Below are 11,033 nucleotides of genomic sequence, written 5' to 3'. Positions count from 1 at the left end.
CCACAAAATTGAATAGGATTTCCCAAAATTCTAAGTGTTTCTTATTTTTCCTTTTGTTGCTAATGCTGAAAGTGCTACTACCTCTTGAGGAAATATTGAACTATTGTATCGATAGTAGTGCTATCTCTTATCGATTCCGGTGCATTAGTTTGTCCATTTAAAAATGAGATAAAGAAATAAGGTTTTATCATATATTTGTTAGAAAAGTGTTCGAGGATTCTTTTCAATGTGCCCCAAGAGTTGAAAAAATACATGAGTAAATACAAGAAAAACTTTAAATTCTTAATCTACTGAAAATTATTAATTGATAAATCAATCATCGGCAATCAGTTATCAACTATAAAAAAAACTTTTTAATCACGACCTTCATACTCTGGTTGGGATAGAATGATAATCCGTAGAATAATTTGTCCTCATTATCATAGTTGAAGAACGTAAAAAAAATTTAAACCAATTAAATAACTACTAAACTCTATAATCCGAATTGACTGGTGGTTCCCATAGAGGACTGGAACGGTGTGTCAGCGGCAAACTTCTCATTTATATGACATGCCAAAAGCACCATTTGGGCTACTTAGTAAGTAACCATTGTCGTTATATAACAAGAAAAGTCTTCTACAATTAGAAGTAGATCGAAGCCAATTATTTCAATCTTGAGTCTAATTACGATAATGATAGTTATCAACTGTGAATGTCACCTGCTGCTTATAAATCTTGCCCTGTCATGTCCAATGACTGCTTCAAATAGCACGAGCAAGTCTTAGAGTTATCTTGTCCAGTTTAGTACTTCGTTCTCAGGCAGCTAATTGTAAATAAGCTGAATGAATGATTGAGGAGATTATAAGCTAATCACGTCACTATAAGATGTAACTAATTGAATTAGTAGTTACTATTTATCATAACTAGGTATTTAAAGATTTTAAAGTTACTATTTGAAGTTCTCTGAGTTTGATAGTTCAGTGAGAAAACCTTTGCACTCTCAGCTCCCGGACTCCAGTTCGGATCTAGTTGTGGCAGGTAGTTAATTTATTCGTTACATCAGTCGTGGGACGAGAACCCTCGAGGAGTATGCGCATCAGAGGCCATACAGAGTCTCTGTAAAGCCGATACCTGGGTTTTGGGAGTTTGATGTGGTACTGGCTACATCACCTCCTAACATTATTGTTGTTGAGTGCTATATTGACATATTCGCACGAATCGCAGTGAGCCGAATCGCGATGCGCATTTGTGGTTGGTTCTCTTATTTTTTACCTTGTTACTCGCAGCTCTTGCAGAGAAATCGGTTTTTCGGAGAGAAGTCATGGATTGGACAAGGCGATTGGCAAAAGGCGAACATAGTGATTATACTTTTGGTGTTTTCAGATCAAGTACTCTATCATACATAGTTGTGTATTTGGGAAATAAAATCTTTCAGGCTTTTTGAATTTTTAGAATTGTACTATGCCGAGCCTGCTATCTGGAATATGAAATATTTATTTAATAAAAGTAAGACAAAATAAAGGATTAATCAACTACAATATCGTGTTGTTCGAGCTTACCGACCAATATGTTGAAGACACAAAACTCTTTGAGGGGTACAAAACGTTGCAGAGGAAGGTAGCCTCTACCACATCTGTGCCGGAAAAATTATGGGCATCTAGTCCGTTTTCTTACAAAACCGAAGGAGGTCTTGTAATGTGATTCTTCTTGTATTGCATCCTATGTACCTCTACTGACGGACTGACATGGGCGATGATGATGTAAGTAACTATTAACTCAACTAACGAGGCGAAAAACGAGTGCAAATGCGAAAATGATCCCTTGTGCTCTGGGGGTGATCTTGGGTATGCTCCTTACGAAAGTCGGTGTGTGAAAAGGCGTAACTATGGCATTCAAGTGTAATTGAAACCTAATAAACAGTACTCTTTAGAAGAAGCTGTTTCTAAGTGTTATGCTTCTTTTTCCTGTGTGGTGTTTTCAATAATCATGGGATTTTTGTTTTTAAAGTTCCTGGTGGTATTCCAAGTTGATTACGTAATATTGTGTTTCTTACGTGATGTTATAGTAAACCGGAGTGGATCGCTATTGTGGGGATTAATTAACCTGAAAACGATTTGAATACTGAATGCCTTCCGGTCATAGTTTATGATTTTCTACGCTGCTTGTTTCCTTCTCCTTTGTGATGGACAAATCGAAGGTTGTAGAGGTCTAAACAAATCGCCTTCTTCCAGCCATAAATGATCTCTTTGTATCGCCATATGTTCTCTCACACCATACAAGAAAACTCCTCCTTAGTGTGGAGATAAATTTCGGCGGATCTCATCACCGTATTCTTAATCTCTCGACTATTTGAGTCGAGTGCTTGACTGATTGCTCTGCAGTCTCCGGAGCTTCACAATTTACTGTGAAGTGAATTAGTTGCCAGGTCAAACATTTCAAATGTGCATTTTTAGGTGCAGTTTTTACCGTTTAGGAATATTTTAATTCCACTTGATGATATCACTTCTAATTCAGCCATTTACACATTACACATCATCTATATGGCAACTATTGCATTTTAGTAGTTGTCAAAGTTGTTATTTTCTCAAAGCTTGTTAGCTCTACTCTTCTATTTACTGTATCTGGGCTTTCAAAAATAAAAGGATTTCGTAATCAAACCGATGCGACCGAACTTGGATATATCATGAAAACCTATTTCCAAATATCCTAAAACTGCGAGAAAAGAATTCTTTAACAGTTAGTAAGCAGTAAATAGCCGAGAAGACGTCGACCCTCGGGCTGTTGACACTACACCCACCACTTCTCGCCAAAAACTGAAGTTTGTGATCATGTCTTAGGTTTTGAGTTACTTAGATGGATACCTACTTCGAGGACTCTTTGAATTTGTTTTAGTAGTGTTAAAAAAAGTTTTTTTTTTTTTTTAGGGATGGATATAAACGGGACTACTTTTATGTTTCTGAAACGAATTAGTTATTAGTCTACATTTTTGGATTTTATAATCTTTAAGGTAAAACATCTATATTTCTGACCTCCTTTATTGAAAATATATAGAAAACAATATTGATATATACATTATCTATATATTTTCAATAAAGGAGGTAAGAAAAAAAAATATAAAAGATATATTTTTTTTTTCATTCCCTCCTGTAAAGATTTTTTTGGGTATTTGGTACATACATATAGGAGGTATGCTATATGTATAGCTGGGTGTTAAGGATACCTTGGATTGCCTTTTGCCATTATAAGGTTAGGTGAGGGGTCCAATGAAGGTTGTAACTTGGTTGGCTTATGCTAGTGGATTATTGGAGCGGGGAAAAGAGATATTTTAAAATTTATCATACGTCTATTAATTCATCCAAGTTATCTATTCCCTTGGGAATGTACCGTCTGAGAAATCTCAAGAGTTACTTAATTTCGGTAGGGTTGAATTTTACTATTTGCGAAAACTACCAGGAATATATTCACTATTAAGAAAAATTAATCTATTCTGCTACAACCCAGGAAGGGTCAAGGGTGCAGTATTTTGTAAGGAAGTACTATTATTAGATCAATGGTTGTGCAAGGAGGTGAGTTGGTGAAAATCACGCCCGACGGTCACATTCGTACCCAATTAAGGGTACCCACTTCATTATGCTGGGTGGACTCGGAGGAATCCCAAACCCACAGGGCTTACTCCCGGTTAGAATGAAACAGAAAATAATAATTTGCCACAGCCGAATTGGAACTCGGGTCCTTGGAGTTAGTAGCTGAGTGCCATCCACTCCCATGTATTCACTATATTAAGGAATATATAAATGTATTAATTTGAAGAGTCGGTTGTCCTGTCAAACCTTCAGTACAGTCATGATTATATCACAGAAAAGTAAAAAAAAAATCAAACGTAATTAATAATTTTGAAAATTTTTGTTGATGAAGAGAGAAACCCCTTAACGAAAAAAAAGTGTGGGTTAGTCCATGTATCACGAGATAAATAATTTGTGTGCCTCATTATATGATTAAGTAAATAATTTCAACTTGATAGTGAGCAACAATGTTGAAATATTTTAAATTAAACTTCGAAGTATAGGCTTTTAAGTCAGTAATCTCTGTACAAAGACAGGAAAATCAGAGAAGTAATGCCTGCGAGTGAGTTATCACTATTATGAGGTTTTTTACAAAAGCCATGTTTCAAATTTCGATTATTTTTGAGTAGCTCCTTCAACTGACTCTCTGGATTACCGTGTATCTCCCAAAAAAGTATTTTTTTCTAAAGGTTTATTACTTATAAAACATATATTTATTTCTTTTTGTATTAATTATTAAAATCATACATAAAGACCCTATGTAACCTATCTAGCCCGAACTCCGAGGCGCCTAAAAAGAAAATGGCCACGAGACCAGCTACTATAACGTCATTAGAGTGCTACTAATGGGTAGTTTCTCTTCACGTCCGTAACACTCCATTTTAACTGAGATCAAATTTACTATATGTTTTATAATATACAGTTGTAAATAACAATAAATAAATAAAAATATATATATTCATTATTATTTTCTATATTTATTACTATAATACTTATTACTTTTTTAAATATTTATTTATCTTGATCTTTTTATGATCATCATTTGTCTTATTTATTACTTTTGAAATTTATCATTTAAATTGTAATGTATTTATTACCTTGTATGTACGTATTTATATCTTTGCATCTGTTAAAATATTTGTTCAGTTGTGATTTTAGATTTTAATTAAGTACAATAATATACGAGACCATGTTAGATTTTTATCTGAGTATATTGTTGCTGTATTTAAATTTTTTTCTATTTATGTTGTTGATTGTAATTTTATCGTACATTTTCTAAAGGAAAAAAAATGGGTTAATGAAGACAATTATACTTAGAAATATATAAAATAAAATAATTGTGAAAATACACGTAATTAAATTATAAAATAAGAAACAAACAAAAAAATCATGAATTATTAAAATGAAATTATAATTAATTATACTAAGCCTATATATTATAAAATTCAAAAAGCCATCGTTTTACTGGTTATCCTAGGCTTTTGGGTATCACATTTTTTTCAATAACGTTTTTTTTTTTCTCTCCTCAATATTTGTTATAAGAAATGACTGGATGATTGCATTTAAAATTGAGTAAAATGCTATATTGTATCTTATACCTTGTTCAATTCGAATTTACTCTCCAATGGTCTTATATTTTCCAATTAAATAAATCATTTGACGATATTTATTTATTAGTCGAACTTTTATGGAAGGCGATATGGCGAGTTATCACTGGCTGAGAGTGACATTATCATGTTATAAATTTTATTTCTCACAAGCAGGAATGAAACCGAAACCCCCAAGGGTACTAAATTAGAATTAAAATTGATAGATCTTTTGAAGGAAGATAGTCGGCGGTCAATAAGGGTTCTATTTAAAGTTAACCAACGTTTCGCTAATTACTAATTACTAATAAATACAGTCAAGTGTGATAGAATTATAAATAAAGAACTAGAGTATTAAATTTTAAAACAATACATATTAGGAATAGTTACAAATATGGTGAAAAGGAAGGTGTAAATGGTAAACAGGTAGGTGAAATAAATGTGGCAAAGGTAAAATACAGTAAGTACAAAGGAAATATTAAGAATAATAATAAAAATAACAGAAAAACGGAAAGGGGCATACCTGATCCTGATGCAAAAAAGCTGAAGGCTTTCCCAACTACTTCACTAACCGCCAGAAAGGGTTAAATTTTTTGCTATAAATATATATGATTCGGTCTTAATTACACCTGGAAAGAACCATCGAAATTGCGTGAGCGTCCGTCCGGGAACGCTGCAATCGGCTGAAACGATCGAAAATAGACGAAGTTAAGTCTAATGGTCTCGTAAAGTGTGCAGTATTCACCCACGCAACCTTTTTACTAACCAAAACTTCTATTTTACTTCGACGAATAAAACCGAAACCTGTGTGGTTTAGGACTGGGAGATAATACAGCAGTAAATAATAATGGACCCCTTAGTACTATAAAAGGTAAGGCATAAATATATAACCGAGACCAATAGAAACTATTCTTTGCTAAAGGAAACGGCCGATACTAAACTCTCCTTCGTTTCGTTTTATATAAATGCGCCTGTTGGATGAGAGATTATTAGAAATTTATATTGTCTTGTTTATGTCCTGTCTCGTAATTTCTAGTTCCATTCGCATTCTTTATCGGCTATGGGCTGTAAATTGGTTCTTTGATGTTCTAAGATACTATATTAATCGGCAATTAGACCACTATATCTGTCAAAGAACGCTAGAAAGCAAGCTATTTCGGTGTTAAGGTTGTAGGTGATGCCCAAATTAAATAAAAAATGCATTCCTTAAAAATAGACAATTTTATAAATAATATATGAATAAAATATTGTGTTTTTGAATAATTTTCTGTATTTGCACTGTGGTCAATGGTGCTACGGTCCTGTGTTTCTGCTTTTATCCTGTTTGATTTGTGAGTAGATGATTTGCATCAATGTTCACTCAATAGGGATGAGTGTAGTCTCCTTAAGAAAATATTTAAAGCTATTGTTGAACAGTAATACGACTTTTAAGTACCACTGAAAAGACAAAGGTCGTTTTTGGATCTTATATTTTTTAGGATCACTTTTCAAGTAAAGATAATTTATAATAATTTTTGATCCTTGTATATATAACCGATATATCGATATAATGTGGGAGCGGGAAGCTCAGTAGTAAGGAGCTGTGCTACTAACTCCAAGAACCCGGGATCGAATCCAGTTGTGATAAATAATTATTTTCTATTTCAATGTAACCGTGTGGTTGTGGTCTGTGGTGGGTTCGAGAGCCCTACAGGGTCCACCCAGCCTCATATAGTGGGTACCATTAATTGGGCAAATTTCTGTCCATCGTGCGTGATTCTGACTAAATCACCTCCTTGCACAGCTGTTGGTCTAGTAACATTACTTTACAACTAGAAACTTCATGAATTGTACCGGTACAGATTTAATTAATTTTTTAAATATTAATATAATATATTGTGATAACCATTTTCTTTAACTAAAAAAAAATGTATTTATTCTAACAAGGCCATTTAAGAATTTAATGAATGATTTTGAAAGAATGTGCATGACTCCGCAAAACTGTTTCATCAGCATGGATGACTGACTGCCTTCAGTTAACTGAATGGATCATCCATGACATCACTTAGACATTATAAAAAAAATAAATTTTTCCAGGCAAAACGCAATATTTAAGACTAAAGATCTTATATTTACGTTCAACATAGATACTTTAATAATATTGTTTTATCTTCCATGCTCAAAGGACAATAGTATTTTAGTAATCTAACTCTTATGTATTCTGTCCTCCGCTCCACCTATCAGGTTTGTTTTGATGGATTATAAAATGAAGGTTGGGGGAAATTATGTGTAATCAATCTTGGCCAAGTGGACGATCTGACGATCCAACAGGATTAGCGTTGAGTCCAATACAGCATTACAACACACCTCAAGTATTTTGAATTAGTCACTCAAGATCCGGTTTCATCTTCGCTGGCGTTACGTCACCAGTACTTCCAATTCGATGCTGATGGGTACCTGTGGTTACGAGATGAGAAACATAAATTTTATGATAATGGTGATGGTTGGCTGTAACTGAATGCATCGGAAACGAGAATGAATGCAGTAGATATACATTGTCAAGTTCATGCAATTAAATTTGGCTTAGATGAATATGTTTTGGGTCGAGCTTTGAAAAGAGGATGAATAAAATTTGGATTGTTCAAATAAGATTTATTGTGTTCGAAGATTATTAGTTAGACCGTATATAATGGTGGCTCTAAATAGTACAGTACCGATTTATAGTACACGAATGTTTCGCCCGACTTTGCAGGGCTTCATCACGGCTGTCGTCTAGCAAGTAAACAAAAGACTCAATGGTGACATTGATTTATTATTTTACGTATAAGAATCTTATGCTAGAGTGAATTGACACGTCACGTGGTTATGAACCATCTGCAAGTTGAATATTGAATAGCTATCCCATCAATCATTCGTTCAAATAATAAAGTGTGTTGTCTGTTCCTTCCATAGAGGAAAAGAAAGGATCATATTTCAGGTAAATGAGCATCATATCGATAAGATGGTAAAAAAAAAAAAAACTTATTCTTCCTGGAATCTAATTACACGAACAAAGGAGATTCTTAAAAAAAAAAAAAAAATCATTTTGTATCCAATATCTCTAGTCAATTTTTATGACCGAACCTATGTCTTCGGCTACTACTCAAATAATTTTTTTATCTTGAATTCGCAGAACACAATTATGTTAAGTGATCTTAATTCACTCAATTATGAAACCCTTGAAACCCTCCTCCACTCCCGCCCTCCATGGTAGCCTTACTTATCTGACTTTTCAAACAGAGAATTATAGTGAGTAGGTATAGTCGACATGTCACAATCACACAAGAAGAGATCATAACACAAAAAAAGGCAATCCGGACCCGCCCCGCTAAGAACCCATATCACTTTTGAAATATTAGCTTAAAACGGGAAGAGGAGACTTTAAGGTAGTTTAATCGAGTAATTTTTAAAAAGCGCCTGAAATTGAAAAACGGCATGAAACCCGTATTTGTGCTAATATGTTAATATTCCTTTAATCTAAGGCCGTACTTGTAATGTTGTTAAGTTGGTAGAACGGTTAAAGTTATAACCGTTGTAGTTACAAGGTGGGATATAACCTTACACTCTCATTTGGTGAATGCTGTTTAACTTGTTTTGAGTTTATATGTATATATATTTCTATATTATGTTATTAATAAATAAGTATTTTAAGTTATTAAAAGTTGCATTTTCCATTTATCAAGATACGCGAAAAGATTTTTATTAAATTAATTAATCAATTTTTTATTGAATTTGGAAAGAAACAGAATAATATAACGGTTTCATTATCTTGCGAAGGTGTATTGTATTATTCTTTCCAGATACTATAAAATGGATTTGGTCGAGGCTGACGATTAAACAGAAGATGAAGACTTCAAAGAATCGGTGGCTCAGAAAATAATAAAAATAAAAAATTATTCCGTTTTCAATCAAATCTTTTCTGAAGTGTTCAAATGAAGAAGTTTTTCAGAGATTTCGACTGTTAAAAGTGGCGGTTGAATCAATTTTAAATTTATATAAATAGATAATTGACCGTAAAAAATCAAATATGAAGATGGTCCACAGGGTTGCGGTCAAAAAGAATTAAAATAGTTTTCAACTATTTTAACTATTAAATAGTTGAACATCTTCTTCATAATTAAATTTTAAATTTAATTGGGCTAACAATTTCTAACATTAGCAACAGGATTTGCGGAGTTGTTAGTTTAGTTAGATAACCTGGTTAATAAAACTGTAGACCAGAAAAAGGTCGCTAAGTTACCGCAGTTTTATTAAACTCTTGGACAAATCTAGGCAAAAAAATCTTAGTTTTACCTGAGATTGGTAAAACCGGCTGTAAATATCATCCCGATTGTTTACTGCTGTTTGTTTTTAAGATCAGGTAATCAAATTTTTAATTTTCGGGTGATAAAATGCAACGCATTTTCAAAGCTAATGGTAATAATGCCCCCATCTTTGTACAACTCCCTACTTGGGAAGATTACCTTGATTATGTTTGTAAATCCAATTTATGTCTCCTTACTTAGGAGCCCTGCATTTACGGTTTTAATTGCTGCAATTTTCACAGAAGATGGCTGTAATATGAGCCCATTACCCACAATCCAACTTCAGGGTTTTTTTATGACTTACCAGTGCATCGAATGCACTTATTTAGAATCACGACCTTTCTTAGTATTCTTCATTGTAATTTATAAAATGTACACCGAAGTAGAAAAAATCTGACATAACCTTAACACATTTTTTGGGGACATTTATCTGTACTTTATCATTTTTATTTGAATTGAAGTGTTAGCGACTATTTTTCCATGAATCTGAGAATAATTGAATTTAATGTCCTTTCATTCCCAATTGGAAAGTTTTAAACTTCTAAAAGCTACAACAAATTTAAAAGTTAGTAAGATTAAACGTGCTATGTTTAAAGAGTGTTTAAAATATTCTTCCAAGCAGTAAACTCTTTGCTTTTCTAAAATGCCACATAACATCTTCATTCCTCCATGCCTTCAATAAATAAGATTTTCAAGGAAATCTATTTTTAAATTCTAAACTACTAAATGATTACGTAGGACATTGTAGCCAATTCCGCTGATGATCCATCCACTAGGATTTTTAACCAAATGCATATTTTTTACTGATAAAGATATCATCATGTGCTATTCACGTTTAATTTTTTGTCGCATTTGGGGTAAATTTAAACCTATTTCAATAGAAAAATTCAATTACATATTTAACTTATTTGACTTATTTCTATATATTTTACTCCATATTTATCTCAGAACTTCATTAACGATGTGTACGATAAAAAAAAAAAAAATCTCAAAATATTAGTTGAAATCCCAGTGGAAACTCCCACAGAGCTCACAATTGAGTCATTTTACTTTGTGTTTGTTCATTTCTTTTTAAAAATATGTGATAGGAAAAATTTGTGGGCCCATCATTATTTCTCAATGAACTCATTGAAGTATATTGTCATTTTTTTATTTCAGGTATTCAATGCTTTGTTTTGAAAAATGTTGCAATAATATTTAGCATTAATGACAGTTTATAGATTGCAATTCCTGTTAGTACTCAAATAATTTCTACAGTTTTTATGATTTTTTTGGGTTCACTTATACGTCTACTGGGTGTTTAATGATTTATTTATGGAGATCAATTGGAAAGAACGAGATAACTTCGAGATAAGATTGATGGTTAAATCGTATTACTAATTGTTATGTCTCTTTACCACAAATTTTCCACCGCCTTTTTCACATAGGCTTACCTTATTTCTTTTTTAATATCCACAAAGGAGAATCCGGGATGTGCAAAAAAATTTTTAAAAGAAAAAAAGTGATATATATAATTTTTTCATCTGAGTACAGATTTGTTACTTCAGAAGGTTCCTTTTATTGGCTCTCTATTCACTATATAT

Source organism: Halyomorpha halys, unplaced genomic scaffold, assembly GCF_000696795.3.
Source record: "Halyomorpha halys isolate HHAL.00 unplaced genomic scaffold, Hhal_1.1 Scaffold134.1, whole genome shotgun sequence".
NCBI classification, from domain to species: Eukaryota; Metazoa; Arthropoda; class Insecta; order Hemiptera; family Pentatomidae; genus Halyomorpha; species Halyomorpha halys.
Note: the sequence above shows the minus strand (reverse complement) of the source record.